This window comes from Nyctereutes procyonoides, unplaced genomic scaffold, assembly GCF_905146905.1.
Source record: "Nyctereutes procyonoides isolate TBG_1078 unplaced genomic scaffold, NYPRO_anot_genome, whole genome shotgun sequence".
Taxonomy (NCBI): Eukaryota; Metazoa; Chordata; class Mammalia; order Carnivora; family Canidae; genus Nyctereutes; species Nyctereutes procyonoides.
The window spans coordinates 383,783-407,600 of NW_026575129.1; the positions used below are offsets into that span (position 1 = coordinate 383,783).

General features: G+C 38.5%; 1 pseudogene; it reads left to right on the forward strand.

Moving 5' to 3' along the window:
* Positions 1 to 508: 508 nt before the first annotated feature.
* On the forward strand, positions 509 to 9,096 carry LOC129521020 (antizyme inhibitor 1-like; annotated as a pseudogene).
* Positions 9,097 to 23,818: the final 14,722 nt, after the last annotated feature.

Consider the following 23,818-nt stretch of genomic DNA (forward strand, 5'->3'; position numbering starts at 1 on the left):
TATTCATAAAATAACTATAGTAACAAAAATGAATGAATACAGTTATAAGGTAAATTTCAAAAATATAAAGTGTGGATAAAAAGTAAGGTACGGTAAGAACATTCATTCCTACTTATATAATTTCCGAAGTAAAAGCCAAAACTAATCAAAATACATTACTTAAAGACACACAAGATGAAGTGGCAGGGGTAGTAGCACAGTTTCTTAATCCAAATTAATTCTTTTAATCCTTCAAATTCCCACATAGAAACGGAAACTAGATGCCAAACCCCAAAACTCATAGATAACATTTACCAGTCAACCAAATGGCAAAGTGTCTCCACAGACCTGAAAACACAAATGAATGGAGATAAACAGCCACAGTTGCAAGAGCCGTGTGGTAGCAAGATCTGTACAGGAGAAAGCCAAGGGAAAACGGAATGTCTTACAGACCGGAGAACAGGAGAGCCACCAACAGCCAATGGATACTCACTGGAAAGCATGAAGGGCTTTCAGAACATCCACTGAAATGGTGAAGGTGTTGTCCAATGCAACAAGAGGTGAGTATAAGAGTCCTTGGTAAATTCCAGAAACGACTCAAACAGCCAGGCCATGTGAAGTTGTAAAAACAACCAGACAAATCTGTCTTTCAAAACAAAATTCCATACTGGGGGCAATTGCTGAAAATAGAATAGGAAAGAATGGAGATGCAGTGTGTATCTCATAAGAACGCAATGCATGAAAAAAAAAAGAACGCAATGCATGTTTTTTTATGTATACATTATGATGATGGGAAAAGTGTATTTTTTGTCTCTTACAGTTGGTTCCAAATAAAAAGTTTGAAAACCATATTGTAGTTGCTTTCCAAAATCTTTGGAATTCTAATCTTTCTTACTCTGCCCTCTGAATTATGTTCCTAAATCTCTCATGTAATGTTTCTACTTAGACTTACCTATGAACATTCAGGCCTGTATTTCTCTAAGTGAGATCCATTGATACTGTAAATCCAAATCACCTGGGGTACTTTATAAAAAGGCCCCTTCCTATGCCTAGGAAATCAATATCTGGTGGGGAGGCTCAGGAATGTGCATATCACACAACTTTCTCCAAGCATGGTGTTGGCACACTACAGTTTGAGAAGCTTTAAACCCTGAAAGCTTAGATATGACCCAAATAGGCCCACACATCCACGAGAGAAGAAGGCACTATCAGATACAGGATAAGGATATTTTTATGGCAGGTGACTTGTGCAGATAGAAAGCAGTGAGGGTGCAGATTGGAAGAAGTGAAGGGGTGTTATTTTCCGGCCTCCTAAACCTAGTTTGGGATACTACAGATTTAAACTGAATCTTGTTCAAGATGAACATATTAGGAGCCTCTTTGTTTTAAGCAATAGGTCCTGATTACAATGGAGATTGGATTTCTACTTGTTCTGGCTTAGATCTACTGGGAGACATGAAAACATATACCCCTCTATTTGGCCGCCTCAGGGAGAGGTCCTGTGATAATCAAGTGTCCTAAGTCTGGACTAAATAGATTTAATGAACCAATGCAGAGATGCCAAGTAGCTTTTTGATACGTCAGTCAAGAAAAGATGCAGAGAACGATGAGCCATTATACCCTGGGACAAAGAGGGGAAAGAGACATGGTCTCTTCCTCCTCTTCCCATGTTAAGACATCACATTGACTGAATGTAATTTTAAGTCTTTGAGCGGAGGGTGAAGGTGGATGATGGTGTTTTTCTGGAGTCCTTTCATTGGGTTCCTGGTACCTTGTATCAGTGCAGCTTGTATGACCTACCTCACTTAATGACACACACGTTAGTTTTTAGTAAAGTGCTTAAAATGTAGAATTTGTTTTCATATGTCAACTAGTAAGGCCTAATCACCCAAGAGAAGGGTTCGTTAACTTGTATTTTTAGTAAGCATCCCCTATGATTTTGTAGGAAACTAAACTAAATAGAGAAGCTGTGGAAGAGAATAAGCAATATATGGGTTTTAAATTTCAACATTTATTCAGGTCACAGTGAAGTCAGGTGTCCAAGCTGCCATTGCACCACTCATTTGTACAGTTTGTAACATTTGAGAGTCAAATTATTGCATCATAAAGGAATTGGCTCTGACAGGATTATCTGTATTTGTATTTTTACCTGGTTCCAGCTGATGATGAAACCCACCTTATCCAAGTCACACCAGATAAGAGCAACACTAAAATAATTTCAAGTAGAAGCCCTCTGCTCAGCAGTCCCCGGTAAACTGGGTGAATGACACTCCTGCATCAGTCCAAATCCCTTTCAAAAATTATACAGGGAGTCATCTGGGATGCCTCGCTATTCTATTTATCTGCCTGTGCTACTGACTGAAGGATTCTAGGCCATTACATGACATTGCCTGCAACTGTGTGGTTCCACTCCAGGTTTCTGAGGCCTTCTTATGCCCCACGTATTGGTTGTACGAATCCCTCAACTACAGGTGGCATGTCTTCTGTCTTCAACACTTCCCCTATTTATATTTCAGACATTCCAGAGTAACACTGAGGTTACAGTGGCACTGATTCTTTTTTTCCTTCTCTACTTTTCTTCAAATCCTTGGAAAAAGGTAAGGTCAGTGCATATTCTACTGATTCTGGAACTACCTCTTCCCAAGAGGCCCTTATACTTCCAGACAAAGCTCTGGTGTCCTAACTCCTTAGGTTGAGGATGAGTTTTTTTCCCAGGAACTTCTGCAGTTCTCATGGCCCTCTGCTCTACCACACTAAGACTTACTTGAACCTGCAGGATAAATAGCTTATGCTCCCATTCCAGGGCTACCACTGCATGGCATGTTCTGAAGAAGTTGCAGCCAAGAATATAGGTATAGTTTGTCTGCAAGCTGTCAGATGGCTAGATTTTAGAAACTCCAGAAGATATTTTTTTGAAATCTTCTAAGATACAGTTATATCCATCTCAATTTATCGAGTGAGAACATGCCAATTACTATACATACAATTCAACCTACCGCAAGGTAGATAATCTGATTTTACAGATGAAGAAAGGAGCTCAAAAAAATCAAGCAACTTGCCCCAAGTCACAGAGATAGTGGGGGAAAGGGAGATTGGAAGGAGACTAGGTGTGCTCCCAGGCCCAACTCCACAGTCTATATTCTCCTAAATTCAAGACCTTTTGAAGTAGAAGGGCTTTAAGAAACCAAATCAGTGGATCAATATTGTATTTCACTGTGGTGTTTAAGGAAATGCAGCTAATTAAACCAAATCAGACAGGTGGATTAATCAAAAAGAAATTTCCGACTCAGGTATTTCCCACTGCTTAATTGCTAGCAGTTCAATGAAATCACAGGTCTTGATATACTGCAGCACTATTTGGTGGAAATTAATGTAGAGTCTGCTTTGAGGCAAACAGGCTTGTGCAGTGCAAGGCAGAAGGGCCAAGGTGACCATCTGGCTGAATACAGTCAGGCCCATCAGGTGATCCACTCCAAAATATCCATAGGCCCTAACTGACCAACGGGTTACTTACAACTAGACACAGTTCCCAAAAAAGGGAAGATTCCATATGTCACCATATCTCCTCATCTTCCCCCCCCCTTTAAAAGGCCCCCACTCACTGCCTCTCCTCTGCTGTCCTGCTCACCACAGCTCCTGCCTGTATTCAATAAAATTCTATCTCCTTTGTTCTGCCTCAGGTGAACTCTCACTGCCTGCACCACTGGCTTCCACCCCATCGTTGCCCCACATTTGGGGGCCCTCAACAGATGGAGAGATAACCTCATTTAGGCACCATAATTAAGTCAACACTTGAAAACCTAGAATTCAGATGTTGTGAATATGAATCATGCTTTAAGTTTCTGTAAGTGGAGTGCAACTTTTCCAATAAGTTTAAACTGATCTGAAACCAAATTGTGTTAAGTGAGAAGGCATAGCTTTCCTCGAACAATGAATATTAGTATATAATTAGTAAAACTATCTTAAAATTCGAGGGCCTAGCAAGCTTCAGTCAAACACAAGGTAATGTTTGGATTCATCTAACAATGAAAAACATTCTCTTCTATAAAACTGTTAATCTAAAAGCTGGAATACACTTTTAAAAAACATTTATGATACTGAGACTTGGGTATATCACAACTGAAAAGAGCTCTGAATTAATATAATCCATAGGTTCTGATGAACCTTGAAATATCATGTAGCAAGGTACTAAAAGGGTAGAAAGACAGGCCACCCCCAAATATTCCACATTGGCATAAAGATTCTTTTGAGCTGAAGGCAAATGAGAAGTAAATACAAGAAAAGCTCTCTGTTCTCCCTCATTTACCTAAAAGCAGGACATAAATTTATAAAGGTGTCCCCTCCCCTTCTTCTAAAACTCTTATGTGTCTTTTTTATTTTTACACTCTAATTTCAGAACACTCTGACACCAGATGTGTAGGAGGCTTTCTCACCAAGAAATTCTCAGACACCAGCTGGGTGTCCTACAATTTAACTCAATTCTGAAATTACCTGCAGGTAGCTTCAGATCCCATAGGTTAAGGGCTTAGTCCTGCAACACATTCTTCAAACGTCAGTCACAAGTCCAGGTTGTTACCTGTACTTCTGACCAACAGGCTACAAATTGAAGGTTCTCACAAACCCCTCCTCAGTTTAAATCTTTCACTAGTATGGCTCACAGAACTCAGGAAAACAGTTTACTTGCTAGAGTACTGCTTTATTATAAAAGATTGGAACTCAGGATTAACCAAGTGGAAGAGAGTCATAGGGCAAGGTACGTGGGAAGGGGCTCAACTTTCATGCACTGTCCAAGGGAGCCACCCTTCTAGCACCTCCATGTATTTAGCAACCCTGGAAGCTCTCTGAACCTCATCATTTAGGATCTTTATGGAGGTTTAATTACACAGGCATCATTGAGTGAATCATTGACTGTTTGTAATTGATTGAACCTCCAGCCCCTCTCTACTCTCTTTAGGTCAAGAGATGGGGCTAAATGTTCCAACCCTCTAGTCACAAGGTTGATTCCTGTGGGCAATTAGTCACCATCCTATTGGTATCTAGGGACTTTCCAAAAGTCACCTGATTAACATAAGCTCAGGTGTAGTTGATGAGCCTTATTATGAATAACAAAATACACTTTCACCTTAATCACTCTGGAGCTATTTGAGGACAAAAGACCAAATATTATGACAAATGATGTTTCTATTGCTCTAGTAACTTAGGAAATTACAAGGATTTGGGGAGCTGTGGGCCAAGAATGGTGGTCAAAGACCAAACTATATATTTTTTTATTATGTCACATTGTCACTCCTCTTTACCAAGAAGGACACAAGTTAATAATCAGAGACAACTTTAGACCCTTATCAGCCCAGAGTCTGCACAGCTATCTACATAATAAATTTTACTAATTTGTTCTTCTCTTCCATTGGCTCCCTCAATATTTACCTTCCCACAATTTGCCATCCTAGAAACTCAATTTTTTTCTTTTGTCATTTCTCTAACAACTTACTGTTCTTTTGTTAAGATGCTACATAAACTCAAAGGTCTAACCAGCCCTTTGAGTTACTCATCACTGAGTTCTCCCACAATGTCCGTGAAATTCTGTTTTTCTCTTGATAATCTTCTATCAGTCTAATTTGCAGAGCCTCAGTTAAAGAACCTAGAAGAGAGGGAAAAAAGTTTGTTTCCTCTCCTACAATATTGTCGATACAAACTGAACAAGCCTTTTAGAATCTCTAAAAGAAAGAAAGAGAGTTTTATTTGAGCTCAAGTTAGAATAACTCCCCAGGAAACATGGTCTTAACAGGGAAGAAAGTGTTCCAGAGAATGAACAATTTTTGAGAAGTATATACTTTTTTACATCTCATAAAAGCTAAAAAATTATAGATTAACATATAGGTAGGAATCACAAGTTTTAACATCAAGGAACTCAAAGAGTAGAAGCATTAAACAATACCTTAAGAACAAGATGGTTTTCCTTTAGACTACTCATTTACAAAGCTTGGCAGGCCATAGACCAGGCTTTTGGTTTAAACAAAGTTTATGTACAGTCAGCTGACTTAGAAAGAAATCCAAAATGGCTTCCCTTATATTCAGGCCGTTAGACAGGTTTTCTCTCATCAGTATAAGATTTAGACTGTTTTAAATATGAGAATGCAATTTTTATATTTCCCCCTTTATGCACAAGAAAAATGAAATTCAAATATTAATGCTTCACATCCTGCAGAGATTTGAAGATTATGCCACTAGCCACACTTACTTTCCCAGTTCTCAAGGAAAGAGATTCATTTTTCAGTTACTGATGATGAGGGTTCTAGGTTTCAGGGACTACTTAGAGAGAGTCAACAGTTTAAAAGATAGAACCTGAGGGAAACAAAAAATAAAAGGAGAAAATTTCCTTAAGCCTAATAAGGAAAAGCAGCAAAATGAGGTAGGATGCTCCATGAGTATAGATATGTGGTTTTATTTACAAGGGCAATCTTGGCATGCCTTGCTTCAGAACAGTCTTCATTAAAATTTGCTAAGAGGGTAGATCTTATGTTACGATAAAAAAAATCAATTAATTCCCACACTCTCTGGCTTTTTGCTCAGCTGCAGTGTTTCCTTTTTGCCCACCTTCTCTGCCTCTTCTCATCCTTTATAACTATGTGTATGAACATACACTGACAGGGAAAACTGCATTTTTTTGTGGGAGATCTTGGAAAGATTATGAAGAAACAGTCAGTCAGTGGTCAGTGGCAAAACATAATGGCTCACATAAAACCATTCTACACAGTAAAGTGCAACTCCTCTCCAGCTGTACTTGGGATTTTGGCAGCTCTTAGAACTGGATATGCTACAGTCAACAAAACTCAAAGACAACCTACAGAATGGGAGAAGATATTTGCAAATGATGTGTCAGATAAAGGGCTACTTTCCAAGATCTATAAAGAACTTATTAAACTCAACACCAAAGAAACAAACAATCCAATCATGAAATGGGCAAAAGACATGAAGAGAAATCTCACAGAGGAAGACATAGACATGGCCAACATGCACATGAGAAAATGCTCTGCATCACTGGCCATCAGGGAAATACAAATCAAAACCACAATTAGATCCCACCTCACACCAGTGAGAATGGGGAAAATTAACAAGGCAGGAAACCACTACTGTTGGAGAGGATATGGAGGGAGGGGAACCCTCTTGCACTGTTGGTGGGAATGTGAACTGGTGCAGCCACTCCAGAAAACTGTGTGGAGGTTCCTCAAAGAGTTAAAAATAGACCTGCCCTACGACCCAGCAATTGCACTGCTGGATATTTACCCCAACGATATGCAGGATGCAGTGAAACCCTGGGACACCTGCACCCCGATGTTTATAGCAGCAATGTCCACAACAGCCAAACTGTGGAAGGAGCCTCGGTGCCCATCGACAGATGATGGATAAAGAAGCTGTGGTCTGTGTATACAGTGGGATATTAGCCATTAGAAACGACAAATACCCACCATTTGCTTCGACGTGGATGGAACTGGAGGGTATTATGCTGAGTGAAATAAGTCAATCGGAGAAGGACAAACATTATATGGTCTCATTCATTTGGGGAATATAAAAAATAGTGAAAAGGAATAAAGGGGAAAGGAGAAAGAATGAGTGGGTAATATCAGGGAGGGAGACAGAACATGAGAGACTCCTAACTCTGGGAAACGAACTAGGAGTGGTGGAAGAGGAGGTGGACGGGCGGTGGGGGTGACTGCGTGATGGGCACTGAGGGGGGCACATGATGGGATGAGCATTGGGTGTTATTCTATATGTTGGCAAATTGAACACCAATAAAAAATAAATTTATAATAAAAAAATAAAAATATTCTGTATCTTAAAAAAAAACTGGATATGCTTGTTCCAGTAAAACTGAAATGACTTTAGTGCAAGACTTGATTGTATCTCCAGAAAACATCATTTACATAAGTCCTTGCAAGCAAGTGTCTCAAATAAAGTATGCATTGAAAATTGGAGTGATTCTCATGACATGTGACAATGAAGTCGCATTGAAGAAAATTGCATGTAATCACCCTAATGCCAACATCTTACTACGTATTGCAGCAGAAGACAATATTGGAGGCAAAGAGGGTAAGTTAAAGTTTGGCACTACCCTGAAGAACTGTAGGCATCTCTTGGAATGTGCTAAGGAACTTGATGTCCAAATAATTGGGGTTAAATTTCATGCTTCAAGTGCTTGCAAAGAATCTCAAGTATCTGTACACGCTCTATCTGATGCTGAATGTGTATTTGACATGGCTGGAGAATTTGGCTTCACAAGGAACATGTTAGATATTGACAGAGGCTTCACAGGAACTGAATTTCAGTTGGAAGAGGTTAATCATGTTATCACCCCTTTGTTGGATGTCTACTTTCCTGAAGGATCTGGCATTAAGATAATCTCAGAACCTGGAAGCTACTATGTGTCTTCTGAGTTTACACTTGCAATTAATATCATTGCAAAGAAAGTTGTTGAAGGGATCCCTGGGTGGCTCAGTGGTTTAGCACCTGCCTTCAGCCCAGGGCGTGATCTTGGAGTCCTGGGATCGAGTCCCACATCAGGCTCCCTGCATTCCCTGCATGGAGCCTGCTTCTCCTTCTGCCTCTGTCTCTGCCTCTCTCTCTGTCTCTCATGAATAAATAAATAAAATCTGTTTTAAAAAAGGAAGTTGTTGAAAATGATAAATTTTCCTCTGGAGTAGAAAAAAGCAGAAGTGATGCACCAGCCTTCATATATGGTGTTTAAGGTTCTTTTGCAAGTAAACTGAGGACTTAAATACCGTTCCAGAGGTTCATAAGAAATACAAGGAAGATGAGCCTCTGTTTACAGGAAGCCTTTGGGGTCCATCCTGTGATGAGCTTGATCAGATTGTGGAAAGCTGTCTTCTTCCTGAGCTGAATGTGGGAGATTGGCTTATCTTTGATAACAGGGGATCAGATTCTCTCTATGAAACATCTGCTTTTAATGATTTTCAGAGGCCACCTGTTTACTACATGATGTCATTTAGTGATTGGTATGAGATGCAAGATGCTGGACTTACTTCAGACACAATAATGAAGAACTTCTTTGTGCCTTGCATTCAGCTAAGCCAAGAAGATAGCTTTTCCTCTGAAGCTTAAACAGGCATTAATGCTTCTTGAGATCTGAAGTTGCAGGTTAAGCTTGCCTGGTCTACATTCCAGTGTGAAACAAATTCAAACAATCTTACTCTGTTAATTCTCTTGGAGACAAAATCTATTAATAATAGCTATTTGGGACCAGACGAAATCAGCTTCCATCTATAATTAATTCATTGGGGGTAATCGGGAAATTTAGATAATGTATCCAGATTTAAAATTACCAGTTTGTCCTACCCCTTAACCATTTAAAATAAAATATGCCTCAAAATGGATGACAATGGAGATGGAAGCCCATTAAATGGGTTCCCCACCAAATCATTTACATACAAGTACAGTTTTTATACTAAGGATTCATGTTAAAAAGTCTTGTAAAGTTAAATGTCTTTCACCCAGATATATCAAATGTCAGTGGAAGACTAGTGTGACTTCATTAGATATGTTTAGTGTATTTAGAATGTATAAATTTGTGCTTTGAACTGTAGTTTAATAAATGTAAAATTGCATCATAGTATTTGTTGTATTTGACCTAATGTAGCCCTTGTATGATTGCAATGAAATTTTGTGTAGATTTTACTGTTTTTTTTTTTCAGGCTAAAACTTTGGGAAAGGGGTTAGCTAAGCAAAGGTAGTTTTGAAATAGATGTGTATATGGACTGCTTTGAAGGTTTTTGTTTTCTTTTATACCCCATTTAAGTTTAGTTTGGCTCAGTACTTTTTTTTCAATTATTTAAATAGTAATTTAAGTAAAATAGTAAATCATTCTGAAGTTCAGATTCATGGAGAGTTGTGCGGTAAGCACGATGTTTAACAATTTTAACCCCAAAAATATTAATTCTGTATAAGCCAATTGTAATAATTAACAGGTGTTTCTGTATAGATGGGATGCATAGAATGCCTTAGTAAATCTTTGAATTACAAATCTTTTGGCTGAAATGGAAGATTCTATTAAAAACTTTGGATAAACTTGGGGGGGAGGATAAAATCGCAGAGAATTCTGCAGTGCACTAAAACTTAGAGAAGGGCTACATCTATATCCAGAAACCTGATGCTCTTTTGCAGGGAATATTATTTAAACTCAGAGTTGTAGGGGGTGGGGTGAAGCACACCTGTTCTCAATATCTTTTTTTTTAAAGATTATTTATTTATTTATTTATTTATTTATTTATTTATTTATTTATGATAGACTTAGAGACAGAGAGAGATAGGCAGAGTCACAGGCAGAGGGAGAGGCAGGCTCCATGCTGGGAGCCCGACGTGGGACTCCATCCCGGAACTCCAGGATCGCGCCCTCGGCCAAAGGCAGGTGCTAAACCACTGAGCCACCCAGGGATCCTCCTGTTCTCAATTTCTTAATTGCAATGATTTCAAACTCTAGGAGTTCTTGTTTTAGTTATACTGAGTTTATTATTTCCCATTTGTTCAGCTTAGTAATTTTAATTTCTCTCATACTAAAATTTTGTGACTGGTGGAAGGGAGTTAGCGTTACTAACCTGTCAGTTGTTGCCAGGAGTTTGCCATTTCTTATTGTTGTTCATTGCTAGTATATTCGTAATCCTAGACCTCAGAATTACAATAGTGATCAAATAACATAAACAACAGGGGTCATTTTTTCCTAACTTACTCTATGTTCAGATGTGGAATTTCTTCTCCCAAAAGGAAATGTGACTTCACTTTGACACCAAGGGACAGAAAATTCTGGCTGTGCTGCGTAGGAGAAGTTTAGGATGCACTTAACAGCTGGTTTTTACACCTTGATTTCAAGGTGGAAAGAAATTGATCATGAATCTCTAATAAATTTCAATCTAAACCAGTAGGTGCTTAATATTTTTTTATTTGATTGATGCCCATTTGAACTTCATGGGTTCTAATAATTAAATTTAAGGCCCCAGTCCATTGTCATCTGTAATTACCCTTGGACTTTACCAAGGTGTAATACAGGGTTTTATGCAAAGTTCCAAGCTACATACAACTTTTCTAAACCGTAATAAAGAGGAGGAATTATTCTCAGCCTCCTTTACATGTTGTGCTTTGTGGTCCAGAAATGACCGACCTTTTAGAAAATGGTACAACTTTGAGTCTTTGGCTTGACTCTACAGCTCTGAGCTTCATGGCATGTCAATTTGCCATGTCAACTTTGCCATAGTCATAGTACAGTTTTCTATGTATGACAGCTCAGAGTTGCAAATATCACATGTGAATGAGACGGTAACTTTGAGAAATGTCTGTATTGTATTCGAAGACTGTTCACTATAAATCTGAAATTTGAACTTGATGTAGTTCAATTTGGTATGCTAAAAAGTACTGAATTAATGTAACAAATCTTTTTTTTACAATATTGTAATCTCAGTTCAGAATTTAACTGAAAATATAAAACCCAAATGATTATATATAGTAAAATAAACTGTAAAGATAATTTGTGTGGGATTCTGAATACATACGATAAAATGTTTGTATTCCTCATTAAAAATAATTAAGTAAAATAATAATAATAATAAAGAGAACAGAAGGAAACTTAGAGGCAATGTATATGTTTAATGCATAGATTGAAGCAATGGTTTTATGGCTATATACTTATCTTATACTCATCAAATTGTATACATTAAAAATGTATAGCTTCTTGCATGTCAGTCATACTTCAATAGCAATAATTATAAAAAAAGAACAATAGTCATCACATGGTTATGGCATATATCTCAAGTCCCACTTTGAGGCTTGTTTGGTCTCTGATAACACGGCAAGTTGGCAACCTCCCTGTTCCTGAACCCCTAACAACAATATCCAAACCCCAACATTATATTCCCCAGAATATATGGAAACCAAAGAAAAGGCGCAGAGTGTGTGTGGCTAGAAACCCGGATGAGTGGGAATTTCTTATATACACCTATACTTGTCAGAGAAGAATGCGCTGAAAGATCCTGAAACCCACTAAGCTAGGGTTATATTAATAATATGATTTAGGGATCCCTGGGTGGCGCAGCGGTTTAGCGCCTGCCTTTGGCCCAGGGCGTGATCCTGGAGACCCCGGATCGAATCCCACGTTGGGCTCCCGGTGCATGGAGCCTGCTTCTCCCTCTGCCTATGTCTCTGCCCCCCTCTCTCTCTCTCTCTGTGTGTGTGTGACTATCATAAATAAATAAAAATTTAAAAAAATAATATGATTTAACATTAATATTATCATGATATGCTCAAAATTGATCAATAACTACCATTGAAGTGGTAACTGAGGTGTTCATTGATCACTTAAACTAATTAGATTTTTTCTCTTCCTTACTCCTTTATATTATGAAAAAATTCCACACATCATATTTTTATCATCTTTATCATTAAGAAAATTTTATGATACATAATTATGTAGTTCACTATTGAAATAATATAGTAATGGAGTTTAAATGGCTAGAGTGCAGGGTAATGGAGAGGATACAGGGATCTAGGTGCCTAAAGTTGACAATATCTTCAAAGGAAAGAGGCAAAATTTTCCTCCAAGTTGTTCAACATGAGTCATCAAGGTTATCCCAGAAACAGGAACCCAGAGCAGAAGCACTGTCATGGGAGAAAAAAAACTATGCATTCAACTGAAATGTCTCAAAAAGGAGGAGAAAATGTCAAGACTTTCTCTAATCTAGGTAAAACAACAAAAAGCAAGAGAAAGAAAGTCGTAACACAAACAAGCATGCAGTTGAAACTGTTAAAGACCAAGTAACTGCTCCTTTACTCCAAATGCAAAAAAAAAAAAATTACCTAAGAAAGAACCAACAGTTTCTGAGACCAATTATGTCTCACCTGAAGTCAGAGAGAATACTGAGCAGATCAAGAAGCAAAAGCTTAAGAGAATAAAGGATGACTTGACCCACTGCCCTGCTAGAAATGGGTGGTCTCACGGAAGTCATGGGGGAGTGATGAGATACTGTCATTATTTCCTTCTCAGCCCTCCTATTGTTTTGAAAGCTCTAGTTGACAAGAAGCTCTGATACTATTTGCCCAAGCTTCCTCTCAATTTCCCCCGATTTTTGGCTTGAGACATAGTCAGCAGCACAGCATAGCACCTGAAAACCTGGAATGGGCCTGTTTTTGGTAGGACCAAAGGTCACTTCAGGAATCTGTCTAATTCTAGTATTTTTGTTGACTTTTTTGAAGTGTGATATTCAGCACAGTAAGCAATAGACAAGAAAAGGGGGAAAGCATAACACAAATAATCATGCTGTCCAATGGGGGTACTTCCTGCCCTAGATTGTTTACTTACTCCTCCAGAGTAAAGTTCTTTGGCATTTATTTAGGCCTGTATTTGCTTCTCTGGCTGCCTGATCTCACTCTGGTTCTGAGGAGAAAAGTGTTCTATTAAAATATGGGCTTTACTCCTTTGGGTCTCAGTTTCCTCATCTATAAATTAGGTGTGAAAAATGCATGCCTGACCACCTCCCAAAATAGTTGTGAGACTTAAAAGAAGATAAGTTTACTTTGGGACTTGAGGGAGCCCAATTAAAGACATCCCTTAGTCATGCTATGAATAATTGAGAAATAAGACAGATGAATATGTCCTATAGAAAACTACGATACCACATTTATTAGTGATAAAGCTAATGACTGCCTCCTGGCTGACACCTTGATTGCAACCCTGTGAAACAAACTGAGGCAGAGGTCAGAAATGTGGCACTGGCTTCATCAGAGGAGATAACACCTGCCCTGCCTATATCACCCAAGGTATTGTTTGCAAAAGCAATTCTGTTCATCTCCAAAGGGTTATATAAATCATAGGAGAATTAGTAGGAATAGGAGGAGGTATAATAATCCACCTTGGAAAAGTATAGGGAAGTTATAAACAGCTGAAGTGAGAACTAAGCTTAGAGCCAGTGTACCTGTGAACAAAAAAAAAGTTGTGCAGCTGTAGCAAATCCATTGGCCTGTATCAAACAGGTACAGTCACATTTAAAGGTGCACGCTGAGGTAGCCAAACATAATAAGAGGTTCCGTTCTTCCCTCCAAATGCTGAGGAACACTAATAGGACCCAGTACACAATCCACACTAACGTCGCAATCTCCTCCACTCTGCAACTTCTTGTATCCTGAGAAAGTCCCAGAACTTCTTGTACACATAACTTCCAAACAGTTTTTAAGCCTAGTTCTGAATAACTTTTATTTTCCCTCTCCCCACTGCACCTGTGTTCTTTCCCAATAAGTAAGAATCCTTTTTTGTCTGTTTGTTTTGTTTTGATGGGGAAGGAGGTGGAAAAGAACTAAAGAACACTAGGTTATCCTTAGCCACAGGCTAACAGTGAAATGTTAATAATTTTTAATTTTGGCAGGAACACTGACACCTTCCCCTGCTTCCATTATGGATAAGTGTGTACATCATGTCTTACAGTTAGGGGAAAATTTTGTGCCTGATAATAAACTAAAACAAACAAACAAACAGACAGACAAATGGGGATACCCTGTCTAGATCTTGAAGCCTGAGACTTTCCTGTAAGTTACTCACTATTAAAATAACTTCATTCATTCCTGACTTTTGCAGATCTGATGCATAAAGCTATGTGACTGTGCTAGTTACTAAGTTATTCTCTCTCAGCTCCAAACCACCCTTCAATATCCTACTTTGTGATGCATGTCTGGAACTCAACAAATCACATTTTTGCAATGGCCAGTTCATGCCTCCTCCTCAGAGAAGTGGATTCTAGCTCCAAATGAATTACTCTCTGAATTCAGAGACAGCATTGCCAACCAAACAATATCCCTTCCTCAGAGGTCTGAGTTTCACCTCCATGGGATCTTCCTCCAAACTTCTATGTTTAAATAATTCTTTTATTTTGCTTCCACGGTCTGAGGAGGAATGACTGTTTCTATGATACTTAAGTGTTCTGGTTTTGCCTTTTATGTTGCTTATTTAACAACTTTATGCCTAGTTACCAATCCTTTATACTGAGTTATTTTTGTTAAAGTAACTGGTGTGGTTTCTTTCTCCTGACTGGGGCCTGATAAATATAGAAATTTGTCTCAGGAATGGTCCTAGAAAACGGATCCTCAAAGAGGATTTGAGGATTGATTGAGTCATGTCCTTGAACTGAAATGCATTGCTGAGCTCCCTATTTACAAATGGGAAGTGGAATGTCAGTAAGCCATAGTACTTTAGTTTTCTATTGCTTTGTAACAAATTAACAGATAGTTGGTGATCTAGGCTTCCCTTTTATTCTCCTCAAAATTCTTCCAGTATGTGCCCACCATCTGACTCTACAACCACTCCTGCATCTTCAAGTATGTGTCATGGAATCATCCCACATCCAGTACCATAATCTAACTTAAACAACATACATTTATTACCTCACAGTTTTTGTGTACAAGGAGTTTGAGCATTGCACGGGTGGGTCCTTTCCCAAGTCTTGTGGTTATTAGCAAAATTAAGTTGATTGTAGGACTGCAACCCACATTTTTTTTGCTAGCTATCAGCTGGGGGGGACACTCTCAGCTTCTGGAGGTCACCCAAAACTCCTTGCCACCCGACACTCTAATTGGCCCTCTTAATGTCTTCAAAGCCAATGAGGGAGAGTCTCTCTAGTCTGTTAAGATGGAGTCTTATATAATTGATCATAGAGATAACATCACATCACCTTTGGCACATTCTATTAATTAGAAGCAAGTGGTGGGTTTCACTCCTACATAGGGTAAGGAATTATACAATGGTGTGACTCATGGCAAGGAAGATCATCTGAGAGTGTGTCTACTACAGTGTATACAGTGACACCACAGGCCACATATTATCAACTATGGTTGATACTGTTACAGCAGTAATGATGACTATAAGGACATGGTGATGAATGGATTTTTTTGAGTGCATAGGGATAATTACAGATGGAAAATGAACTCAAGCCTTTAAGCACTCAACTCACATCATAGTCATAGAACCAGAGAGTTTCTGTGGTAGCCCTAAATTTTTTATTTCTTATAGCTACAAAATCTCTCAAGTAAAAGTTAGGACATTGACTGAGAAAGAGTGAGATCCCAAAACTTGGAATGGGCACATATTTTTGGATTAAAATGAAGGTAATGTTTTTTAATTTTTTAAAAACATTTTATTTACTTATTCATGAGAGACACACAGAGAGAGGCAGAGACAATTGGGACATTTGGCATCCCAATATTATTTAATTCTTAAGTCCCACCTTGCAGAACGGGTAGGTTGCTCTTCTTTGTCTGAGTAGGCTAGTACCTCCCTGCTCCAATCATCTGTAACAATTTTACCTGAAGCAGTTGCCCAGTAAGGGGATGCCCATCTCTTCAAGATCTGACCACTGATCTGTGTTGCCACAAGACCCATAACTAGAGTAATCAGATTGCTTCAAGGAGATAAGTACAAAGTTTGACACAGGAAGAAACAGACTACACTCTAAAATACTTGCAGGGGCACCTGAGTGGCTCAGTGAGCATCTGCCTTCAGCCCAGGGCATGATCCTGGGGTCCCGGGATCGAGTCCCACCTCGGGCTCCCTGAATGGAGCCTGCTTCTCCCTCTGCCTGTGTCTCTGCCTCTCTCTGTGTGTCTCTCATGAATAGATAAATAAAATCTTTTAAAAAGAATTAAAAATAAAATAATTGCAAAATTTTGCTAATTTATATTGGCAGAAACCTGGTGACTATGCATATGAATGGGTTCTAAGGATATTTGAGTAAAGGGGATAAAATTTAGCTCTAGACAGGCCAAATGTATTGATAAAGATGTACTTACCAGTGGTTTTAGATTTAATGAGTTGACAATAATACACTTTTATTTTTATCTGGCAGGATTAGCAGCCCTGCCTCGGGGAAATGACAGACTATCTGCTTTTTGCCCAGGTTAGCAGAAATCTTGATTGTCTTGGATTCTATAAAACATTACACTGGTCGCACCACACTAATTACATTTATTGGTCTAATGATCAGAAGTAGCAAGTTCTTAGTTGTCTTAATAAGGGGTATGGGGTCGGAGGATTCCACTCTCCTATTCCCATCAAGTGCGATGCCAAGCAATACTGGGCTATTCCTCACATTATTCTTGCCTTCTGACCAAAGGCATAATTGTTTGATTTTAATAAGGGATACTTGGACCCCATTACTTTATAGGGGCCTGCTACCTCAGTAAATTTCCTGGGAATCTGATGGTCTTGAACATGTCAACATATTCTTTCGAAGGTAGACTACAAGTTGCTGCCCCTTACCCTGCCTGTTCCTAAAGGAGGCAGAATGCTTGGTGGGCCTTTTTTATGGCAGAGGCAACATCATCACACTGTTACATAGGGTTATTTAGCAAGTAACTGGAAAGATTACCAATTGTATTTGTTGTTTTACTTTACTTCTCTGTGATTTAAGTTGACTTAAGAGTCAAGGCCCCATTTTAGCTGAGAGCAGAAAACTTAAACTTATTGACTCAAGCTTTCTTAATTTCATCTTAAATTGCCTATAGAAACAGAGATAGGAAGCAAGGAACATTCTTCTGCTCTTGTGTTACTAAGCTCATCTCATTTTTCATTTGTTTTATTTTAACTGACAGTTTTGACTGGGTAGCAAGTGTAGGCTGCAGTGCAGCGTGCTGTTCCATTTAGGTATTATGACCAAACTACTAAAGACCAATGATACTCCAAGTGTGTAAGGCATGTATATATGAAGCCTATTGTAAGCTCATACTCTCTGCATTTGGGAGCAGTTTATTATTATCCCATTTTAGAACAATGTTAATCTGAAGTTAAATAAGTTGTTCAAGGACAGAGAGTTGGAAAGCGGAAGAACCAATGCATGTGCCCATGCTCTCTGAATTAACCAACATGGCAATATTGCCTTTAGTAGTAAACACATGGTACTTCAATTATAGCACTTATCTTGTTCAAATCTATGCTTAATATTCTCACTGAATTATAAATTAAGTAATGCTAAGTTATTGTTTCTTGGCATCCCCAAGCCACTCTACAGAGTGCCACACAGAATGGGTGTATATTAAATGTTTATAGGATTTCACAGACGTATCTCTGCTCATGGTCACAGGATATGTTGAACTGACAATCAATGGGAATCACATAAGGCTTTTTCCTTCCAAACCCAAACCCAAAGTCAAAGAATCTTCTAAGTTACATTAGAAGTACAGCATCTGTGTACTCATGACTATTATTTTTCTCTGTTGCTCCATGCTTTCCTTATGAAATCTTCTTTATAACTTGCCAAAATAAAAATGCCTTTCCTGTATCAGCAAAAACATATTCTGAGTCTTTTGACCACAATAAGATAGAAATTGTATGACCAAATGACAGAGATCTGTTATAGAGTTCCAGTCTCTTATTTCTAAGAAGTGCAATGCCAAGCAACACCCAGATATTCCTCACATTGTTGTTGCCCTCTGACTGAAGATGTAATTCTTCAATTTTTGAATTGTATTAGACCTTAAAGCTAGTGGTGATATAATGGACTCCTGTAAGCATAATCTTGCAACCATATATACTAAGAACAAAGAGGTATGCAATGACAAAGTTTAACTGCAGGCACAAACTATGGGCCCATGTGATATTCAAACATAATCCTTTTTTTTTTTTTTGGTCATATTCAGGACACCGAGGTTCAAGCTCTTCCCTACTTCTTTTTAACATGAGGCATAACCTTTCAACAAAGGAGTATTTAACAGGGAATTTGCCAGTATTACTACCTAGCCATCAGTGTAGATAAGAAAGTGAGAAAGTGACATAGACTTTGACATGCTTTGCTTAAGAACAATAGATGACGCTAATCTATTTGCTCTTCCGGAGACTATAAAATGATGACCAGTTGATGTCAGAGGGTTGTAGGCTCCATGTAGTAGATTTTCCCAAGTCCTCTATAACATTTGTCAACTACAAAATTAGAGCACATGTCTCAAGACATTAAGATTATCTTTTGGTCTCTGTATATATGTATCACTTGTTAGGATATTCAGTACTCTATCCCACATATCTGGCCCTCCCAAAATCTCTGGGGAATTCTAGACTTCTGTTGTGAGACATGCTTGGCTCATTCGTTCATTTAGCATGCAGTTTTGAGAGCTTAGATTGTGGAAGACACTACTAAGTCCTATTATAAAATAGATTATAAATGGTAGACAAAGCAGACAAGGCCCCTGTCCTTGAGGAACATGGAGTTTAGTAGAAGAGCAGGAAATTAGAAAAGCGATGGTGCTATGATAAAGGAAGCACAGGGTGCTGTGGGGGTTAATCCAGTCTAACTAGGTAAGAGCAGCTTACCTAGTAGAGGTGACGTCTAAATGGACACCTGAAGGATAAATTAGTCCTCATCATATGAAAAGGAGATAATGGGGGTAGGAGGTGGGAGGTACTCTGTAGGTAGAAATGACAGAATATTGAAGACAAGGAAGTGTGAGAGAGGAAAGAAAATAGTTGGATTGGGCTACAATGTGGGAGGGTAGATGGGGTAAGAATTGAGGCTGAAGAAGAAAACTGAGTTAACAAGATCAAACGCTCCCAGGACATAGAATAAGAAAAGCACTAACAAGTGTCTGTGGGGCTTTTTAACAAGCAAGTGAGAGCAATCTCAGGGTAGTAGTAGGGGACAAAGACTGGGTAGCAATGGATTGAACAATAAATTATCTGAGGTGCAGAAATGGAGCCCATTCATGAAATTTGTTTATGGGAACTCCCTCTCATAAGGAGAGTGTGTGGAAAGAAAATGTAGGGTTAAGGGAAGAGATATATATGTGTTTTACAATGGTAACATGTTTTATACTTGTATATGTTATATCTGTATATTTATGTGTATGTATGTATTTATATAAGCAATTGTCTTTTTTCCATCACTGCCCCAATCTGCCTAGTACCCAATCTCCCCAAAAATATGATCAATAACTGTTACTGGTTTATGTATCCTTTCAAAGTTTTTTATGCACATATTAGAGAAGATTCATTGTATTTCTCCTTATTTTACACAAAATACAACATACATACTCTATAGAGTTTTCTGCATTTTCTTTTTTCAAATATCTCTTGGAACTCTTTTCATAACAGTACATTGAGAGGCCTCATAAATTTTAAAAGATGGAGAGTATTCCATCGTATGGATGCACCAAATTTCCTTAACTAATCCCCTATTGATGGACATATTTTACTATTGTGAATAATACTACAGTGTATATCACTTTGCCCATATGAAAGCAAGGCCACTGCTGGTGTATCAGTGCTGTCTTAGTTAACCTTGCATTATTCTCTACTTCAGAGACACTGAGACAAGGACTTGGGTGCAGTTAGTTTAATGAAATGTAATCACAGGACACAGGAGTAAGGGAACAGAGAGAGCAAGATAGGGGAGAAGAATAAGTCAATATTAGGGTGTATTTTAGACGAGATCAGGCGCGTTCAGGGTGGTATGGCCGTAGACTAGGGTGTATTTTAGAAGTTCCTAGGACCTCCTAAGAAGTGTACAGAGCACCGCAGAATTGTTCATAGAAGGACAGAAGGCCAGTACTTTCATGCATTGCCTTCCATGCCCCATTGGATCAAGGTTGCCCCTTCTCTCACACTTTAAGGACTAATTTTACCCTAAGGAAAGAAAGCTCAAATAAGTCTACTGTCAACAGAGATGAGGCTGAGGTCATAAACTGTCCACTGCAATGTGGCTGAGATGTGGCTGAAGTATGTGATGTGGTTACTAGAAACATCAATTATATTTGCCTTTGTGAAAATTAGAAAAAGGTGCTCCATCCAGGCTGAGGCAATCTTGCATTCTCATAGCATCTCCGTGCTAATGTTGAAAAGGCTCCTTTTTGGGACACCTGGGTGGCTCAGTGGTTGAGCGTCTGCCTTTGGCTCAGGGCGTGATCCTGGAGTCCCAGGATCGAATCCCACACCCGGCTCCCTGCATGGAACCTGTGTCGACCTCTGCCAGTGTCTCTGCTTCTCTCTCTGTCTCTGAATAAATAAATAAAATATTTTTTTTAAAAAAATGAAAAGGCTCCTTTCTCTAAGCTCTTCTTACCTATGCCCCAGTGCCAAGGTGTTCAGTTAACGAGGAGAAGACAGACTGGATTTCAGCAGCTTGACCTAAAGATACTCAAACGTGAACAACATGCACAATAGTACAGTGTGCTCTGGGGTACACGTGTGTCAAGAGGATATGTTCCTCAGAATGAGTCAGAGGTATAATCAGGGTTCTTTCCCTGACTTAGTTTCATCACACGTTTGCAGTGATAAATACTTAGCTAGACTTGAGGGGACTCCACTGCCAATCCTGGGCCACTCTTTCTGTACTTCCTCCTTTCTGATACTTTGCTCACAAATTCTATCTGCCCTGGACCTTTCATGTTCCAAACTCTATTCCCCAACTCAGGGAGACCTCTGGGCTCTGCCTGGGTTTCTCTGGCCTGAAATCTCTCCAGGTATTGAGCTTAGACACTCAGAAGGTTTGCCTTGCTTAGTTCCTATCTCTCCCAGACAACTGTTCTTTGCTACTTGTTGATGGCCAATCTCTTCCAAATCATTATTTCATACATTTGGTCTGAATTTACAGTTATCTAAGGTATGAAGGTAATTACAGTACCAATTACTCCTTCTTGCCCAGAAATGGGATGCATTTCTTTTTTTTTTTATTTTATTTACTTACGATAGTCATACAGAGAGAGAGAGAGGCAGAGACATGGGTAGAGGGAGAAGCAGGCTCCTTGCACCGGGAGCCCGATGTGGGATTTGATCCCGGGTCTCCAGGATCGCGCTCTGGGCCAAAGGCAGGCGCCAAACCGCTGCGCCACCCATCTTAATAAATACTTCCATGCAGGCTGTACCAATTTCTTTTTTTTTTAAGATTTTATTTATTTATTCATGAGAGACACAGAGAGAGATCTGAAGAGACACAGGCAGAGAGAGAAGCGGGCTCCATGCAGGAAGCCGGATGTGGGACTCGATCACAGGTCTCCAGGATCACGCCCTGGGCGGAAGGCAGGTGCTCAACCGCTGAGCCACCCAGGTGTCCCAGGCTGTACCAATTTCTACTCCTAGTTGGAGCACTAGTTGCAGCAGCTCTTAAGTGCCTGTGTTCACTTGCCAGACACAAGACAGAATGTTATGGGTGAAAATGGTACCTTACAGTAGTTTTAATATATATTTATCTTACTGTAAGTGACATTTAGACTCTTTTAAGATATTTAAGAACCATTTGCATTTCCTTTCCTATAAAATCTTTATTCATATTCTTTACCCATTCTTGCTGGGTTGGTGGTATTTCCTTAATGATATAGTGAGGTTCATTGCTTCAAAGGGTCACATCGCAAGTGAAACTCACACCAAGTCAAAGGATAATGCTGCCATTATGGTGCATCCTATACCACTGGTGTTCTATTTATGAAGTACCATCATATTTTAGATTTTATCTTAGTATTACTCAAGCAGAATACACAACTGAAAAAACTTGCTAGTAGCTACAATAATGTTCTCAACAGATGAGAACACACACATGTCAACATATTTTGAAGGTAGAACTTCAAAGACAGGTACATGTACTGCTATCTGTAAGTGCATTGAGGTAGGGACCAGATCTTATATTTATAGTTCAAGTTACTGGAATATTTTAGTTTATTTATTTACTTATTTATAAATGTAAAATAAATATGTGCTCTCTCTTAAAAAGGAATTTCTGATATGCCACCCAGCCACTGATACAATGGCAGAAATTCTAGACTTTCCTTTTATTTTCATAACTCTGTCTTCTGCCTTCCTTCTTTAGACTGTATTTTCTTCCTTCACAATATGCTCACTTTCCTTATAGTAAGTCTATTTCTTTTAATCCCCTGAGGAAAGTTTTACTATGTCTTCTTTTTTATCACAAAGAATTTGCTTTTACCAGAGAACTTGAAAGCAATGTACTTTTTAAAAAACATTCTTGTTATTAAGGTAAAATATAAATATGGTGAAGTCCATACATCTTAAATGTATGATTTGATGGATGTTCCTAAATGTATTTTCTGGACCCTGGATACTTTTGCATTCATGTGCCCCCTTCTTTATAAAAAATGTTAAAAATTATATTTTATGATTGTGTTGGAGGAACAACCAATATGATCCAAGATACATTCATTATTGCTATATTCATTTTATATTTCTAATTTTAAAGGAAATTAAAATGAAACTATTTTCCTGGTCCCTAAAAATCTTGTGTGTCCTAGGCACTGTGTCTAGTATAGAAGTCATCTCTGTGTACACACTGTGTCACCATCCCCCATCAAGATATAGAATATTTCTATTACCTCAGAAAGTTTTCTTGTGCTTCCTTCCCGTTGGTCCCCATGCCCAAAGGCAACCACTCTTCTGATTTCTATTACCATATTCTTGAGCTTTATATAAATATAATCATAGTTTGTGATTATATTACACTTTATTGTAAGGTAATGTATATATTGTAATGTAATATATAGTCTTTTATATATCATTTCCTTCATCAACAAAGTATTTTTATATTATGATCCATCCATATTATTGTGTGCATTAGTATTTCACTCTTTTTTTATTGCTTCATTTCATAATAAGCAGAATGTGCTCTCCTATAAACGGACATTTGGGTTGTTTCTAGTTTTAGGGTACCATGCATAAAACTTCTATGAACGTTTTTGTAAAAGTCTTTTTGTAGACGTTAAGTTTTTGTTTTTCTTGAAAAATCACCTAGGAATGTAAACACCACGTTTGAGGGATGGAAAGTATAGAGGTATTGCTTAATTTATAAGAAACTGCCAAACTGATTTC